Source organism: Pan troglodytes, chromosome 4 (assembly GCF_028858775.2).
Source record: "Pan troglodytes isolate AG18354 chromosome 4, NHGRI_mPanTro3-v2.0_pri, whole genome shotgun sequence".
In the NCBI taxonomy this organism is placed as follows: Eukaryota; Metazoa; Chordata; class Mammalia; order Primates; family Hominidae; genus Pan; species Pan troglodytes.
In genome coordinates, this window is record NC_072402.2 from 162,615,337 (window position 1) to 162,635,169 (window position 19,833).

Genomic DNA, 19,833 nt, shown 5'->3' on the forward strand with positions numbered 1-19,833 from the left:
TTCTGTAGGTTGTCTGTTCAATCTGCTGATAGTTTCTTTTGCTGTGCAGAAGCTCTTTATTTTAATTAGATCCCATTTGTCAATTTTGGCTTTTGTTGCCATTGCTTTTGGTGTTTTAGTCTTGAAGTCCTTGCCCATGCCTATGTCCTGAATGGTATTGCCATTCAGGACTTCAAGGTTTTTATGGTTTTAGGTCTTATGTTTAAATCTTTAATCCATCTTGAGTTAATTTGTTTGTAAGGTGTAAGGAAGAGATCCGGTTTCACTTCCTGCATGTGGCTAGCCAGTTCTCTCAACACCATTTAATAAATAGGGAATCCTTTCCCCATTTCTTGTTTTTGTCAAGTTTGTCAAAGATCAGATGGTTGTAGACGTGTGGTGTTATTTCTGAGGCCTCTGTTCTGTTCCATTTGTCTATGTACCTGTTTTGGTACATGTACCATGCTGTTTTTGTTACTGTAGCCTTGTAGTATAGTTTGAAGTCAGGTAGCATGATGCCTCCAGCTTTGTTGTTTTTGCTTAAGATTGTTTTGGTTATGCAGGCTCATTTTTTATTCATTTATGAAATTTAAATTCATTTATGAAATTTAAAGTAGTTTTTTACAGTTCTGTGAAGAAAGTCAATGGTAGCTTGATGGGGATAGCATTGAATCTATAAATTACTTTGGGCAGTATGGCCATTTTCATATTGATTCTTCCTATCCATGAGCATGGAATGTTTTTCCATTTGTTTGTGTCCTCTCTTATTTCCTTGAACAGTAGTTTGTAGTTCTCCTTGAAGAAGCCCTTCACATCCTTTGTAAGTCGGATTCTTAAGTATTTTATTCTCTTTGAAGGAATCGTGAATGGGAGTTTACTCATGATTTGGCTCTGTGTTTGTTATTTGTGTATAGGAATGTTTGTGATTTTTTCACTTTGATTTTATATCCTGAGACTTTGCTGAAGTTGCTTATCAGCTTAAGGAGATTTTGGGCTGAGAAAATGGGGTTTTCTTAATATACAATCATCATGTGCAAAGAGAGATAAATTTGACTTCCTTTTTTCCTAATTGAATACCCTTTTTTTCTTTCTTGTCTGATTGCCCTGGCCAGAACTTTCAATACTATGTTGAATAGGAGTGGTGAGAGAGAGCATCCTTGTCTTGTGCCGGTTTTCAAAGGGAATGCTTCCAGTTTTTGCCCAGTCACTATATTGGCTGTGGGTTTGTCATAAATAGCTCTTATTATTTTGAGATATGTTCCATCAATACCTAGTTCATTGAGAATTTTTGGCATGTAGGGTTGTTGAATTTTGTTGAAGGCCTTTCTTTTCTGTATCTATTGAGATAATCATGTGGTTTTTGTCATTGGTTCTGTTTATATGATGGATTATGTTTATTGATTTGCATATGTTAAACCAGCCTTGCATCCCAGAGATGAAGCCGACTTGATAGTGGTGGATAAGCTTTTTGATGTGCTGCTGGATTTGGTTTGCCAGTATTTTATTGAGGATTTTTGCATTGATGTTCATCAGGGATATTGGCCTGAAATTTTCTTTTTTTTTGTTGTGTCTCTACCAGGTTTTGGTATCAGGATGATGCTGTCCTCATAAAATGAGTTAGGGAGGATTATCTCTTTTTCTATTGTTTCAATAGTTTCAGAAGGATTGGTACCAGCTCCTCTTTGTACTTCTGGTAGAATTCAGCTGTGAATCCATCTGGTCCTAGTCTTTTTTGGGTTGGTAAGCTATTACTTGCTGCCTCAATTTCAGATCTTGTTATTGGTATATTCAGGGATTCAACTTCTTCCTGGTTTAGTCTTGGGAGGATGTATGTGTCCAGGAATTTGTCCACTTCTTCTTGATAGTCTAATCTAGTATTGTCTGATGGTAGTTTGTATTTCTGTGGAATCAGTGGTGATATGCCCTTTATCATTTTTTATTCCATTTATTTGATTCTTCTCTTTTTTCTTCTTTATTAGTCTGGCTAGCAGTCTATCCATTTTGTTAATCTCTTCACAAAACCAGCTCCTGGATTCATTGATTTTTTGAAGGGTTTTCTGTGTCTCTAGCTCCTTCAGTTCTGCTCTGATCTTGTTTCTTGTCTTCTGCTAGCTTTTGAATTTCTTTGCTCTTGCTTCTCTAGTTCTTTTAATTGTGATATTAGGGTGTAGATTTTAGATCTTTCCTGCTTTCTTTCGTGGGCATTTAGTGCTATAAATTTCCCTCTAAACACTGCTTTGGTTGTGTCCCAGAGTTTCTGGTGCATTGTGTTTTTGTTCTCATTGGTTTAAAAGAACATCTTTATTTCTGCCTTCATTTCGTTATTTACCCAGTAGTCATTTGGGAGTAGATTGTTCAGTTTCCATGTAGTTGTCTGGTTTTGAGTGAGTTTCTTATTCCTGAGTTCTAATTCGATTGCACTGTGGTCTGAGAGACTGTGTGTTAGCTTTTGCATTTACTGAGGAGTGTTTTACTTCCAATTGCGTGGTCAATTTTAGAATAAGTGCGATGTGGTGCTGAGAAGGACATATATTCTGTTGATTTGGGGTGGAGGGTTCTGTTGATGTCTATTAGGTCCGCTTGGTCCAGTGCTGAGTTCAAGTACTGGATATCCTTGTTAATTTTCTGTCTCATTGTTCTGACTAATATTGATAGTGGGGTGTTAAATTGTTGCATTATTATTGTATGGGAGTCTAAGTCTCTTTGTAGGTCTCTAAGAACTTGCTTTATGAATCTGGGTGCTCCTGTATTGGGTGCATACATGTTTAGTATAGTTAGCTCTTCTTATTTCATTGATCCCTTTGCCATTATGTAATGCCCTTCTTTGACTCTTTTGATCTTTGTTGGTTTAAAGTCAGTTTTATCAGAGACTAGAATTGCAACCCCTGCTTTTTTTTTGCTTTCCATTTGCTTGGTAAATATTCCTCCATCCCTTTATTTTGAGCCTATAGGTGTTTTTGCACATGAGTTGGGTCTCCTTAATACAGCACACCTGTGGGTCTTGACTCTTTATCCAATTTGCCAGTCTTTGTCTTTTAATTGTGGCATTTAGCCTGTTTACATTTAAGGTTAATATTGTTATGAGTGAATTTGATCCTGACATTATGATGTTAGCTGGTTATTTTGCCCATTAGTTGATGCAGTTTCTCCGTAGTGACGATGGTCTTTACAATTTGGTATATCTTTGCAGTGGCTGGTACTGGTTGTTCCTTTCTGTGTTTAGTGCTTCCTTCAGGAGCTCGCGTAAGGCAGGCCTGGTGGTGACAAAATCTCTCAGCATTTGCTTGTCTGTAAAGGATTTTATTTCTCCTTCGCTTATGAAGCTTGATTTGGCTGGATATGAAATTTTGGTTTGAAAATTCTTTTCTTTACAAATGTTGACTATTAGCCCCCACTCTCTTCTAGCTTGTAGGGTTTCTGCCAAGAGATCTGCTGTTAGACTGATGGGCTTCCCTTTGTGGTTACCTGATCTTTCTCTCTGGCTGCCCTTAACATTTTTTTCTTCATTTCAACCTTGGTGAATCTGATGATTATATGTCTTGGGGTTGCTCTTCTTGGGGAATATCTTTGTGTTGTCTCTATATTTCCTGAATTTCAATGTTGACCTGCTTTGCCAGACTGGGGAGGTTCTCCTGGCTAATATCCTGAGGTGTTTTCCAACTTGGTTCCATTCTCTGGGTCACTTTCAGGTATACCAATCAAATGTAGATTTGATCTTTTCACATAATCCCATATTTCTTGGAGGCTTTATTCATTTCTTTTCATCCTTTTTTCTCTAATCTTGTCTTCTCACTTTATTTCATTGAGTTGACCTTCAATCTCTGATATCCTTTCTTCTGCTTGATCGATTCAGCTATTGATACTTGTGTATGTTTCACGAAGTTCTCATGCTCTGTTTTTCAGCTCCGTCAGGTCATTTATGTTCTTCTCTAAGCTGGTCATTCTGGTTGGCAATGTGTCTAACCTTTTTTCAAGGTTCTTAGCTTCCTTGCATTGGGTTAGAACATGCTCCTTTAGCTTGGAGGAGTTTGTTATTACTTCTGAAGCCTACTTCTGTCAATTTGTCAAACTCCTCTGTGCAGTTTTGTTCCCTTGTTGTTGAGGTGTTGTGATCCTTTGCAGGAGAAGAAGTGTTCTGATTTTTGCAATTTTCAGCCTTCTTGCGCTGGTTTCTCCCCATCTTCATGGATTTATCTACCTTTGGTCTTTGAAGTCAGTTACCTTTGGAGGGGGTCTCTGAGTGGATGTCCCTTTTGTTGAGTTTGATACTACTCCTTTCTGTTTGTTAGTTTTCCTTTTAACAGTCAGGCCCTTCTGAGGCAGGTCTGCTGGAGTTTGCTGGAGGTCCACTCCAGACCCTTTTTGCCTGGGTATCACTGGTGGAGGCTGCAGAACAGCAAAGATTGCTGCCTGTTCCTTCCTCTGGAAGCTTTGTTCCAGAAGGGTAGCTGCCAGATGCCAACCAGAGCTTTTTTGTATGAGGTGTCTGTCGGCCCCTACTGGAAGGTGTCTCCCAGTCAGGATACATGGGGGTCAGGGACCCACTTGAGGCAGTTTGTCTCTTACCAGAGCTTGAATGCTGTGCTGGGAGATCCAGTGCTCTCATCATAGCTGCCAGGCAGGGACATTTAAGTCTACTGAAGCTTTGCCCACAACCCCGCCTTCCCCCAGGTGCTCTGTTCCAGAGTGGTGGGGGTTTTATCTATAAGTCACTGACTGGCTCTGCTGCATTTTTTTCAGAGATGCCCTGCACCAGAGAGGAGGGAATCTAGACAGGCAGTCTGGCCGCAAAGTCCTTGTTGAGCTGTGGTTGGCTCCGCCCAGTTTGAACTTCCCAGAAGTTTTGTTCACACAGTGAGAGTAAAACTGCCTACCCAAGCCTCAGCAATGGCACACGCGCCTCCCCCAACCAAGCTTGAGCGTTTCAGGTTGTGCTCAGACTGCAGTGCTGGCAGCGAGAATTTCAAGTCAGTAGATCTTAGCTTGCTGGGTTGCATGGGTGTGGGACCTGCCAAGCGAGACCACTTGGCTCCCTGGCTTCAACTCCTTTTCCAGAGGAGTGAATCGTTCTGTTTCTCTGGCTTTCTGGGTGCCACTGGGGTATGAAAAAAAAAAAAAACAAAAACAAAACGAAAAAACTCCTGTGGCTAGCTCAGTGTCTGCCGAAACGGCCGTCCAGTTTTGTGCTGGAAACCCAGGGCCCTGGTGGTGTAGGCACCGGAGGGAATCTCCTGGTCTGTGGGTTGCAAAGATTATGGGAAAAGCACAGTATCTGGGCTGGAGTGCAAGGTACGGTCCCTAATGGCTTCTCTTGGCTAGGAGAGGGAGTTCCCCGTCCCCTTGCACTTCCCGGGTGAGGCATAGCCCCACCCTGCTTTGGCTCACCCTCCTTGGACTGCACCCACTGTCCAACCAGTCCCAATGAGATAAACCGGGTACCTCAGTTGGAAATGCTGAAATCACCTGCCTTTTGCATCAATCTTGCTGTGAGTTGCATACCAGAGCTGTTCCTATTTGGCAATCTTGCCAGCAATCCTGGAATTTCTTTTCTTTAAGAATGTTAAATACTGGCTTTCTGTCTCTTATCGCTTGCAGGGTTTCTGCTAAGAGGTCTGCTGTTAGTCTGATGGGCTTCCCTTCTTTTTAACGTGACCTTTTCCTTTAGCTACCTTCAACATTTTTTTTCTTTCATTTTGACCTTGGAAAATCTGATGACTCTGTGTCTTGGGGATGATCTTCTTGTGAAGTATCTTATTGGGGTTCTCTGCATTTCCTGAATTTTGGTGTTGGAAAAATATGGAACGCTTCATGAATTTGTATGTCATCCTTGCACAGGGGCCATGCTAATCTTCTTTGTCTTGTTCCAATTTTAGTATATGTGGTGCCAAAGTGAGCACTTGAAAGTTAATTCTGTCAAAGCTTTAAAAATTAAAAGCTCCAGGGAAGATTTTCTAAAAGCTTCTAAATAGTTGTTGGTAAAACAATTAAAACATTGATACCAAATCCAGTAGAAATAAAACATATAGCAAACAGTAAAGATAGATCTCACATCTGGATACCATTGCATTCCCACATCCCTATAAAATTGCAATTAAATTAAAATGTCATTGAAAGAATAATAGGCAACAATCAACTAGGGTGATTCCCTGGAAGCAAATACTGGGAAATTGTATAAGAACCATGTTAATCTAGCAAGACAAAAAGTACTGATTTTTTTCTTCTATAAATGCTGAAAATATAAGAAAATTCACATCTGTTCTTACAAAAAAATAAAAACTGCTACAATATTAAGAATAGATAGATGTGTAGGAAAATTTATCTCTTTGAACACAAAGCAAGCAAGTATTCAATAATTCATAAGGAAACATAGAAAGCATTTTCACAATTTAGCAACAAGGCATAGAATGTCCATTTTTGCCATTATTACTAAATAATTTTGAAAATATGAACTAGTGCATTTTGACAAGAGGAAAAAATGAGGCATAAAAATTGGATAGAAAAAGTATAAATTGTTCTTTGCAGATAATATGACTCTATACTTAGAAGTCTCCACTTAATTAACAAAAACTAATAAATGTGGATAATAAAGACTTTAGTAAGTGGGCAAGTAGTCTAATTTACAGAATTAAAAGAAAAACTTAGTGTCATAAATGTTTAATATTGCAGTTTTATAATCTATTTTAGTATTTGGTAGGAAAAGAACATAATCATTACTCTTTTTTGCATATTTTTATGATAATTATTACATACTCTTTTACAGTAACTATAAGATTATTTTGTGATATGAGATTTTGACTAAGATATTATTAAATTTCTATAGTAGATTGGCTTTAAGAAAATTGACTTCCTTCTATGATTGAGTCTCTTATTTTATTATTTTATAATAGTCTTTTAATTTGGTTGAGTTTTACTTTATGTTCTCTAGAGATTTCTTGTTTCCTTTACATAACTCTTGTTAATTTCTGAAGTATATTTATTAGCATTCATTACAGTTTTTTTTAAAGTACTAACATAAATTCAGAAAATTTCTGATGCTTGCTAAATTAATTTTAAAAGATTCCCTTTCTAGAATGATACTGTTAGATTTTTAAGTAAATATCTTCAAATAGCAGTAATTAAATACACAGATGTGTTTGTGTATGTGTGTGTGTGTGGATGTGTGCACACAATTGAATTAGCCAATACTTCCACAATAATTTGTAGTAATTGTGGTTATGGTGGACATTTTTGTTTTTTTCTTTACTGGGAATGCATCTAGCATTTATCATTAAGCACAAAAGATGTCTAGTATTAAATACATGTTTATGTGTTTGTATATTCATCAGCTCATTAAGAAAGCAATAATTGGAAATGGTGCATGTATTGAAGGAGTTAATGGAATTGCTATGCAGATGTTGAGGGCAAGAATATTCCAGAAGAGAAACCACCACCGTAAGGGCCCTAGTGTCTGAAATATTGAAGAAGCACCAACAAGGTCAAGGTGATGGGAGCAGATAAAGATGAGAAACATGGTAGAAATTAGGTCACAGGTAAAGAAGGCCCAAATGTATAGAGCCATGAGCATTGTGATGACTTTGGCTTTGATTGTGATCACAGAGTGGAACCATTGCAGAATTTTCAGCAAAATAATGGCATAATAAGTGTTGTATTTTTAAAAGAATCATCCCAGTAATAGCATCTCTAACTCTACATTGTGTAAACCTTTAAATGATGCTGTTTTTCATTCTCCTTGAAGCCCAAATTCTCTCTTTTATATCAGAATATAAAGTGGATGATAGGAAATTAGGCAAGAATGCCATTTAAACAATGTTTACTTGACTTTTGCTGTTGTTGCCTTAATGAGGATGATTGAAGATTATGCCATTTTTTCTGACTATTTATTTGCATAAAACTTCAGTGGTCACTGGGTCTTTGAATAGGGTTGAATTGAGTTCTTTTTGTCCTTTCCCGTTATTTACCATTCCAGTGTGTAAGAATACAAAATTTAAATAGATTCTCTGAAGTCTAAAGCCTTTACATGATGCATGAAAACTGAGCCATACGCTCTGAGTTATGAGGTGCAATAATTAATTTTCTCATTTCTTCACATTTCCATGTTGTTAAATGTTAATCAATTCCTGCTGTTTTGGAGGTCAAAAATTTAAATGTTAGAAATAATACCCATAAGGAAATACATTTATTGATATTTAAGTTATTGAAAACAAAAGGATAAAGTGAGAAACATTTAATATAGAACTAAATTAATTTGATGTCCCCAAATAAGTGTACATTTTATGACTGCCATCACTATAAATAACAGTAAAATAGCATATGTGTAGTTTTATCCTGTGCTTATCAGGTTTTCATAGAGCTATAGAATTTATTTCTTTCCAATTGCTCAGTTTATAATAATTCCACAGGATACTAAGCTGCATAGTTAGCATATTGTTCCTTCCATGTATTCACTTACTTTATTATCCCTTTATTCAACAGCTGTTTATTGAGCACTAGCTATGTGCCAGATGCTGTACTTGTAGATGCTTTAGATGCAGTATGAAGCAAAACAAAGATCTCTGTCCTAGTGGAGTATTTATTTTAGTATAGGAAGAGAGACAAAAAGCTTGAAATTTTACAAACTAATGAGGGCTGTGAAAAAAATACAGAAAAATAAAATAGAGCAGAGTAAGAGAGACTGAGGCAATGGGGAGAGGAAGTCCAAAGATTTGTTTCAATTTCAGATGAGGATATCAGGATAGGCCTTATTGAAAGGGTGAGATATGACAAGATTTGAAAGATGTGAGGAAGTAATTGTGCAGATATTCTGAGAGAGTGTTTCTTAGTAGGGAAGGAACTCAAGTAGGGTGGACAGGACTAGGAAGAACTGAAAATTAATAGGAGAAAATATAAGAACATAGCAAGAGGTCAGATCTCATAGGGTATTGCCAGACATTTTAAGGACTTTTTAAACTTCAAGATAAATGGGAGCCATGTAAAGCTTGGAGGAATGATTTCATCTGCATGAGGCTTTATGAGAATCATTCTGACTACTCTGTTGAGAATAGGTTGAGGAGGCTAAGGCTAGAAGCAATGAGCTCAGCCAAGCAGCAACTACAGTGATGGCAGTTGAAGAGAAGATGGCAGTTAGAAAATTCATGGTCAAATACTAAGAAAAATTCAGATTCTGATATATTTTGGATACAGATCATAGAAGATGATAGATTAGAAATATATTTCAAATAGAAATAAATGTAAAAACACTTTGGTATTTTCTTTTGGCTCTGAGAAATTGGAACTTTGGTGATGCCATCAATGTGATGTGCAGAACTGTAGGGGGAGCAGGTATGAGGGAGAAATGAGAAGTTGAACATGAGATGAAGTGTTGAGACACTGAACTTGAATTGTCTTTTGAACAGCAAGATGGAGAGGTGTAGTTAGCACTTGGATATAATGAGTTTAAGATTCTGGAGAAAAGCCTAGCCTGGATATAAAGCTTTGAGATTCATTGCATACTCAGTTTGCAAAGCTCTGAAACTGACTGGGCTTTCCATGAAATGAGTGTGAATAGAACAGAGGGTAAGGCCTGTGGTCCTAGGCACCTCAACATAAAGAGATCATTAAAGAGAGGAACTGCAATACAGGCTGAAAAGGAGCAATGGTGTTGGTAGAATGAATTCCATACAGTACTGGATTCATGGGCACAAATCCTGTGAAGGGCCTTATGCTCAAAAGGACCCAGTCTTAGTGCGTTTGGGCCATTGTAACAAAATACCACAAGTTGAGTGTCTTATACACAACAAACATTTATTTCTCACAGTTCTGGAGGCTGGGAAGTCCAAGTTCAAGGCACCAGCAGATTCACTGTCTGGTGGGGGCCTGCTTTCTGGTTCATAGATAGTGCTTTCTTGCTATGTCTTCACATGGTGAAAGGTGCTAGCTAACTCTCTAAGGTCTTTTTAAGAACACTAATCCCAATCATGAGGGCTCTACCATCATGACCTAATTACCTCCCCAAAAGTCCCACCTCCTAATACTATCACCTGGCAGGGTAGGATTTTAATATATGAGTCTGGCAGGGGACACGAACATTCAGACCATAACAAACCCCACACTTGGTTTAATGCTCTACTGTTACTGTCTTGAGATTCCTAATAATTTTTGAACAGGGGGCTCTACAAATTACATAGTTGTCCTGATTCCATGCCACTCAGGTAATACATCTAGAGAAAACAAGATAACTACCAACTAGATAATGGGCTTTGGTTAAGATAAAAACTAAATATTTTTTCAAGTAATTATACATATGTACAGAGAAACAAAGATGTCTTCAAGCTTCAAATCTATTTCTTTCTTCTACTTAATATGTACACATTTCTTTGATATCTTTGATTTTTAATTACTTCGTAATGCTTGCTTCTTTTTCGTCATCTCTACTAAGATTTAAAAAATTTGGGTTCAAGAATCATTTATTTTTATTATTATATTTTCTTTATTTTCCCTAATCTTATCATCTCAGACCCTAGTACAATTTCTAGTACATAGCAAGTGCTCAATTATTATTTGCTATCAGCTTTTCCAAATGTTGCCATAAGTAGCTAATTGATCAGTGGCTTTTTCTCATTTTAAAATCTAGACTTTCTGCAGCTTTTTATAAGTTTTCACCTTCTTCTGCTTTAAATTTACTTTACTTTAGATTATTTTGAACCATATTCTGCATGTCTTCTTCTTCCCAAATGTTTTTTTGGTGTATTTTTAGTCCTCTTTCTCTTTGTTCTAAATAAACAATAGCTATAAATAACTTAGATTAATAATTAGTCCTCAGCCTTCTTTTCTTATTATCTGCTGTTCCTTTTGTCTATCTCCGTAACTATTACCTTTCCAATATAAATAGCTATGCCTCTCTCTCCAGATTCGAACTCAATGTTCTTCTGGCCACTGGCCGTCTCAGTCTCTTTGTTGTTCTGATATCTTGTCCCACCTGTCTGCTACTTCTAAGTGCCTTATTTCTGTTGACTATTATGCTGTAATTAACCTACCTGTAGAATGTTCTTGGATTCTTACCTGTCATTAATGGACTACTCCTATAGTTTCCATTTTTAAGTGACATTCCTTCCTTTCTATATCCACAGCCTCCAGCATGATTCTGTTTCTCAGTCCCTTTCTCTAGAGAGCCAAATACTCCCCAGTCAGATCCCTTCCACACAAATCAGAATCGCATATCCAAAGTACAATTTCCATTATATTACCTCATCTTAAAAAGAAGAAAATCTCCAGTCTCTCCCTATTGTCTCTGCTTCCCAGACCGTGTCAGACTATTCTAGCATATTATAACCAATCATGAAGTATATCTTTGATGATAAGTTAGCAATTATAATTAAAGCCTAAAAGTTGTGAATGGTTTTCCTTTTTAAAAATTAATTAAATGTGCACATTATATCACACTTATTCCCTTGCCTTCTGAAGTGCTTTTCTTGAGTAGAAACGAAAGAAAGAAAAGACAGGCGGTAACAAAAACATAAATAAAATTCAAAAATTGCACATAACCCACCAGTCATGTTATCCATTGCACAGCTCCAAGTGTCCAACTATCAGTGACATAATATGAATTAGTTATGATGTTCAGGATTTATTATAATCAGTAGCAATATCCATCTTACTTCCTTGCATTTTTTATTTTACGTTATTTTTTTGTTTTGTTTTGATCAAAACACATGGATTGCTTTGTGCGTACAGTAATTGTTCATATTGTCTGCTCTAGCACACACACAGAACTGCTCGCTCCCACACACACAGAGTTGAGAATTCCTGAAATACAGATATCAGTGCAAGCATAGCCCTGGTATGCAAGAACAAATGAACCTGGCTTACATCTATCATCAGCTTATTTGTCATCACTCTGTAAAAGAAGTGGCTTTTCTCTTTATCCTGATCTTGCTTTTGGCCACTTTTTTCCACCATTTTCACAAGTCAGATATTTATATTTCAAGGCTCGTTTCAAATGACACCTCCTCCTTGAGCTTCATAAAATCTGCCTTTCCTTTAAACCCTGATACTCCTTTTACCCTACTACAGACATAGTACATGGCCTGTCTTACAGTCATCTGTATATTTGTATTAACTTCCTGCATGACTCCAAATGTTTCTTGTGTATTCATCCTGAGCCCAGAAGAGTATCTTGAAAAGAAGTGAAAACACTTAAACATTAGAGACATTTAAAACCCTTATTAAATGCCTGGTTGTTTCTCGCATGCAAGAAGAACAAATGAAGAAAAACAGCTCTAACTAGTCTTAAGATGTGATTCCTCACTAGCATGCTTGACACTATATTTTCCAAAAGCATAAAATAAATTTATTTTTACATGAAGGTTAACATTAAGGTTTCTACATTAATGCACTATTACTAAAATCATGATGATTTCTCATGGGAATTGTTAAAACAAAACAAAAACTTTGTGTTTCTAAGAATTACAAATTCTTTGCAAAATGAAATAAGCATGTTTCCTAGCCAATGAACATGTGTGTCTAAATATCTAGGCAAAACAGACTTGAGCCATGTTATAATGTTCAGTCTATAAAACTACATTTTAAATGAAGCTAACATAAAAAAATTCTGTGAATGTTTTAATAATACTACCTTAAAAATGTTCCAAGCACTGATATTTGAAATTCTAGAAGAGTAAATCATACAAAATAATAATTTACTCTTGGATAATAAGTCAAATTTTACATTAGTTATAAATATATGTCCTCAAACTCTCCTGCTGATGTGTTTTTGACAAAATAAGGCCAACATTCAAATAAAGTATAGACAAAAGGAGACGTTTAGAAAAGAATGTGTTCTAATAACAGTAGGAATACAGTTTGGGAAATTTTATTGAGAATTACTCAAGCAAAGGCAGCATAAAACACAAGTGTAATATAGATATTGAAGAAGAGTATGCTAATATTTATTATCTTTACCTTTTTTATTTCTTTAAACTGAATATATATTTACCAATTTACAGAGAAAAATGAAGTAAATCATGCAATAATCTACAGACAATTACACAATATTTGTGATTGAACTGTTTTAATATTTCATCGTTTAGACTTGCAGTGACATGACAATTCAAGTACATTATACTTTTGTTACAATTATAATATTTATATATATTTAACTCCTCAAATTCTTGCCTGAATATCATGAAAAATGCAAGAATATATGTCATGATAACACTGTAGTTTCAGAATGATTTTGTATTGTCTGAATATGTGCATGTTTGGACCAGATAGTGAAATCTGCAGCAAATATTATGATATTTGATATATCTATTTTAAAAACTTCAATAAGCATTTATTTTTATAGTTATAGAGTTAGAAAATAAACATTTATATGAGTATGTTATTTTAGAATAACCTCAAATATTACTTCTGTTTCCCCTAACATTTATGAGAAAGAAAATAGTTATTTTATTTTTTAAAACCATTGTATATATTCTACTGAGGTTCACTCCCTAGCAGTCTCTTTTTCTTAAGGAATACATTTTGAATGAGAGGACATCCTAAGGCAGACATTCTAAGTCAGACATATTGTACCTATTAAACTAAGGCAGAAACATTGAAGATTACAGAAGAAATATGTGGCAAGTCAAACACTGAATTTCTTACTTCCTGTGAAGGACCTGAATGGAATTTCAACTGTTTGAAATAGTTTCAGGTTGGGAGAATTGCCATATTTCGAATTTTGGATTTTTCCCAAAGTCATATTGTTTTTACACTTAGAAAAATATATCTCATTTATTAACAAATTTACAATTCAATAGAGCAATGGTTTCGTCATTAGGAATGAAGGAATTCAATGTGTCTGATGAAAATAGTTTGAAAATGAATCGCTATGGAATTTTTCTTTATATAAAGAAATAACTAAATTTCTGTGTGTACTTTAACAGACACACTATGCAATGATCATTATAATTTAGATAAATGAAACTAGAGTAAAGGTTAAATATAGAGAAAAGAATAAAGAAACTACACTAGCAATTTGCGACCAGTGGTACACCCGATGGGTGAGGGAGTAGAAGCAATCTACTGCAGTAGGAGGACTATTTAGAATTGCTAGGACATGGTGATAATAAAGAGATAATTTATTATTAGTGAGTGTTATTATCCTTTTACATTCCTATTAGTATCGTCCCTCATTATTGCTTGTGCTCAGTGTGGATAGCTACCCTTGATATTCTACAACTTGTTACTTCTACATGAGACATAATGGAGTGGAAAAAAAATGTCAATTATCCTTTTAAAGTGAATATTATAGGTCATCTTTCACATAGAGGATTTATAATAATAAAGATCATAATAGTTTGCTGCTCTAAATACTTCATCATGCATTATCTCACCTGATTTTCACAACTGCTTAGTGAAGTAGGTATTATTTAAATGAGATGTATGGAAGTTAAGCAACTTATTCAAAACTTCACAGATAGTAGGTGTTGAAACTGAGACAACTCAAAATCTGTGTTCTTCGTGGCCACGCTAACATGTCTCCTTAGACTTGACAAAGAAACCACTACTGTACATAGATAAAATGATCTTAATCTGCAATGAGGTACTGATTCACCTATGCTTTCTAATTTAACATAATTTGTATAACTATTCATTTGGAAAGCTGCCATTGACTGTTTGCTTATTATGTGCCAGGCACAAGGAACTTTCTTTCCAAGATCTCATGTATTCTGCACAACCACATGAGGTGAATATTATTGCACCTTTTTAAGATGAGGAAATCGTGTCCACAGAGGTCACACATTTATGTGAAGGGGGAAAAGAAATTTAAGTGTAAGTCCTCCTAACCCCACATGTCATGTCCTTAATTAATAAATTGAAGGTTACAAAATAAAAGAATAAGGAAAAAGAGACCCAAACTTATCATATTCCTTATTTGATATATACCTAATTTTATTCATGACATAGAGTGTTTATCATTGACTCTTATGTGACCTAAATTAATTACACTTAGGTCATGAAAATATCGTGTTTAGGAAAACTTCATTGACTCACAGGAATATGTTAAGCAATAAGAAGAAATAAAAATTACAAACAGAATGTAAACTTTTTATAAAAATCCTAATTTCACAGGCAATGATATAGTGTAAGTCTTACTACATGTATCAGTCAGGGTTTTGCAGAGAAACAACCAAGAGTGTTGTTATAAGTAATTGGCACATAGATTATGGAGGCTGAGAAATCCCAAGATCCACAATCTGAGAGCCAATGGTATAAGTTCCAGTTCAAATCTGAAGGCTGGAGAAGACCTTTCTCTCAACTCTAAGACTGTTAGGCGGAGAGAGTGAATTCTCTCTTGCACAGCCTTTTGCTCTATTCAGATCTTCAGCAGATTGAATGAGGTCTACCCACTTTGTAGAGGGCAAACTTCTCTACTCAGCCTATTGATTCAAACATTAAACTCATCCAGAAACATCCTCACAGATACACCTAGTATAATATTTAATCAAATATCAGGGAGCCATGTGGTCCAGGCAAGTTGACACATAAAAATAAACACCATGCTACATAAGAGAGATTTGTTCAGATAGTGGTATTGCCATGTTTATAACTAGATGTAATGATTAAACAGGCAATTTTAGAATGTGAGATTTTTCTAGAGTTGAAGGAATTCAAAATTCTTCTGCACACACACAAAATAAGATTGTATAAGGTACCAAGTTCTTGTGGAAAGAGCATCATTTTAACCTGTTAGTCTTCATATAATTTATTGAATTATTTTTCCATGCAGATTTTCTCTATTATATCATTGTAGAAATAAAAGGAAAACATGAATCCATTTTACAGGTCTTTTCTTTGGTCACGTATATTGGGCACTGTGTTTCCAATAGTTACTTGTTATCAATTAAAGAAATATTTAGTGGTGCAAAATGTCACAAGTTACAAATAAATTGGAATTCAAAAATAATTTATATATATAATATATATTTTTGAGATGAAGTCTTGCTCTTGTCACTCAGACTGGAGTGCAATGGTGCGGTCTTGGCTCACTGCAACCTCCACCTCCCGGGTTCAAGTGATTCTGCGGCCTCAGCCTCCTATCTGGGATTACAGGTGCTTGCCTCCCTGCCTGGCTAATTTTTGTATTTTTAGCAGAGACGGGGTTTCACCATACTGGCCAAGCTGGCCTTGAACTCCTGACCTCACGCAATCCACCTGCCTCAGCCTCCCAAAGTGCTGGGATTACAGGCGTGAGCCACTGTGCCCAGCATATAATTTATGTATTTTCAAAGGGCCATTTACTCTTTCTTTTTGTAAAAATTTTGATACTATGAATGCGGAAAATTTGGACATGATCTAAACTTTATATTTTAAATTCTAAATTCTGAAGTAAAGCTCTTCTTTAAATAATGCTGCAAAGAAAAGAAGATATAAAGGTTTTGATAGGAAGAAATGCTGTGGACAAGGATATGAGGCCTAGAGAAATGGCATGATTCATGTCTTACAGTATTTATTTCAGTCTTTCTGTGATGGTGAGATTAACTTTTAACTACTTTATTTTCAATTACAAAATTTTAAGTTGGTGCAAAATTAATTGTTTTTTTTTTTTTTTTTGCCATTAGAAGTAATGGCAGAAACTGCAATTACTTTTGCACTGACCTAATAAAACTTCCTTTTAACTATATCTCCCAGAGAAGTGACACAAAATCAATGTACACTAAAGAGGAAAAAGTATTTCAAAATTGTACTAATCAATTATAAAGCTTCAAAGATTCATATTGACATAGCTCCTTCATGGTGTGAGGCTTACTGAGGGCTTAGAACTTGGGAACTATTTGTTGAACAGTAGGGTAGTACAGCTAGTGTTTAATAATATGAATATATTGGTCCAACCCTGGTCTTATCTTTTTGCATACGATCTTGTGCAAGTCATTTAATCTTTCTGTATCTCATTTTCTCTATCTTAAAGTGGGAGAATAATGTTATCTATCTCATGGAATTATTGAAGAATTTAAATGAGTTAATATTTATGAGCATGCCTAAGAATGTGCTTGATGCTGCACAGTACCATGTGGGGGTACACAAAAAGTGTCTGTCTGTGTTGGGAATTTTAAAATTATGAATTATTTCATAATTTATGAAATAAATTATTTGAATTATTAAATTTTATGAATTATTTCAGAATTCAAAAAAGATTAACTTTACAAAAATAAGATTATAGAATTCACAAAAAGTAGTCTCTCCAGTTTACACATAAACCAAAGACTCAGAGAGCTGTGTAGTTTGCAAGTTCATACAGTCAGGAAGTCTTAACAGAAACTCAAACCTGTTTTGCTTATCTCCAAAATGTATTCATTTCTCACTAAAGCAGTGTTTTTTACATTTTTCTCCAGGTAATACAGAGTAAATAAGAATAAAGAGATCCCTTATAATCTGATTGTGAATGAGATATCCTTACAGTTGTCCCTAGATCTGTCTTTGTCCACCAGCATCCTCCCAGTAATCTCCACCAGCCTCTTTGCGTTCTTCTTTTCTCTGAGCTAATCAAGTGACAATTTTTCATGGAAAATGCTATGAAAACACATACTCAGAACCCATCCTTTCCCAACACCAATAGATGTTTCCATCACTAAAATATTCCCGTGTAGAAATGAGTAGTGATTACTCTAAATTTTAATAGAATCTTAAAACTTATGCAGGGAAGTCAAAGGAAAAATAAAGCCTGGGTTACAGAATTCAGTGACGCCTTCTTTGTCCTCAATGAATTCCTTTTGTATCACTGTCATTAATCTGGGGTGAGGTTTTTTATCATTATAACCTTAGATCTTCTCTAGTTTATATGATAGAAGAAATTAATTTATACATGTCAGTACTTTACATATTAACACATTGTCTAACAAATCTCCCAACTATTCAACTGAGTGAGAAACTCCTAAGACAGCAAAGTGTCCCCACAGCTCTGTTGAGAAGTTTTGCCATACTACCCAAGACAGTGATGTATTTGTTAACACTTTTGGCTCCTAAAGAGAAATGCAAAGGTTCACTTTTCATTTTGCCACTAACTTTTAAAAAAACTTCACTTTGGCCTGATCTCTAATCTACCTGTGACTTTGGTTTGGCTTTATGTGTGACCTTGCTATCTTTTTAAATTTAAATAAGACCCAAAGGCTTCTCATTCTAGGAATAAAGGAGTTACGTCAGAACTGAAAAGGTGAAGAGGAAAAAAAAAGTGATTGATGTGAAGCAGAAAGGAATTTGACAAGAAGAGATACAAATCTTTTCTGTTTCCTATGTTACAAATGTGAACAAATCGAAGATTAAAAATCTGTGCAATTTGCCTAAAGTCCCAATTCATCCTCAGATATTTTAACACAACCAATTTAAACACTTTCTATTATCTCCTAGGATCAAAAGAATCAATCAACATCTTCCACAGTCTTATGGGTCCTCAATCATGCTTGCCCAAGGCAATGAAAATCAAATCAAAAGCTGCTTCTATGGGTAGGGGGTTATAACTCAATATAACAGAAAATACTGCAGTAGTTAAAAAAAAACCTTGCATAAAATGAAAAGCAATTCATGCTCATTGAAAACGATATCCTTTCAGAGATTATGTGGAGATTTTCTCAATCTGTTCTTTTTCCCTCAAAATGAGTTTTTAAAATGTCAACCTGTTATTCTTTCAGAGGCAGAAGATTAATTTTGTAATCAATCCAACCTCCATGTTCTCTTCATTTTGATAACTTTAAATTATGACTTTCAGTTTAGATATTTTTTGGGAAATCAGTCTTCATTTTGAAAATAATAACTATAATACATAAATATCTAAATGCATAGATACTTATTTGCATATTTACCAATATGAGTATGTGTGTTTAGGTGTGTGTATATATGTCTGTCTCGGTGATACATATCAAACTTGTATTTGTTACAATAATAGAATTGGTCAAAATGTAGAAAAGACAAGACTCAGGACAGTCTTTCAATCATATTTTTCAGTGTGGCTAGTTTGGTTGCAATGAAGAGAAACATCTCTAAAATGGTTTGTCTGTGGTGTTTCAATATATATATAGATCTGGACTTGCTATCTGTGTTATTATTATGCTTACTTTTATCTGCTCCATGTAGAATATATAATAGAAACAACTCAATAAGGAAGTCTAAAATTTTAAATCTATCAATTTTTAAAAAATCTACCAATTTTGTGAAATGTAAGGAATGATGTATTTTTCATTTCTTTAGTGGGGAAAAATCTTCCTCCCCCATCATTAATTCTGTATTCAATAATTAGCTTTCTATGATTTTGAGAGTTATGTGCACTCACATCTTATTCCTATTGGAATCCTACTTACTGATTCAGGAAACAAAGCAAGTGAAAATTAACTTTTGATCCCTTACTAAATGACTATAATAATTATATAAATTCTGATAGTAATAATTATATTTCTAGCTGTATGGCATGGAATGGGGACCAGCTACTCCTCCAGGCTGCTTCCATACTTTGGGAAAAACATCTGTAGTTACATAAGTCCATATTATATGCATATATTTATTTATGTTCCACTAAAAACAAACTAAGAGGGTGCCAGCATGGATCCTACATCGACTTTTTGTTTTGCGAGTTCTACTGTCAACCACTAACCATTACAATCTGTGTACAACTAAGAAAAGATCAAAATTATATTTATTGACACTATTTGTAATGCACCTTTATAACCATTTCTAAAAATAATGAAACTGCTAAGTTTAAGAAACTTATTTTATTGGCTCACATTTATTTAATATTGGCATATGTGGTTTATTTTGATAGGATTTGTTAATTATTTTCCCCAAAGTGATGTATTTTCTAAAATACTTGTAAAATTACTTGAGGATGGGAGGGTAGGAAGAAAA

General features: G+C 35.1%; 1 protein-coding gene and 1 non-coding gene across 9 annotated transcripts in view; one reads left to right on the forward strand and one right to left on the reverse strand.

Annotated features, from left to right (window-relative positions):
* TENM2 (teneurin transmembrane protein 2) overlaps positions 1-19,833 on the forward strand; it is a 3,953,434-nt gene that overhangs the window by 632,347 nt on the left and 3,301,254 nt on the right. The gene's annotated exons all lie outside the window — the stretch shown is intronic.
* On the reverse strand, positions 5,770-5,876 carry LOC112209407 (U6 spliceosomal RNA). Its single transcript, XR_002944135.1, has one exon. It is a non-coding gene; the product is annotated as a U6 spliceosomal RNA (small nuclear RNA).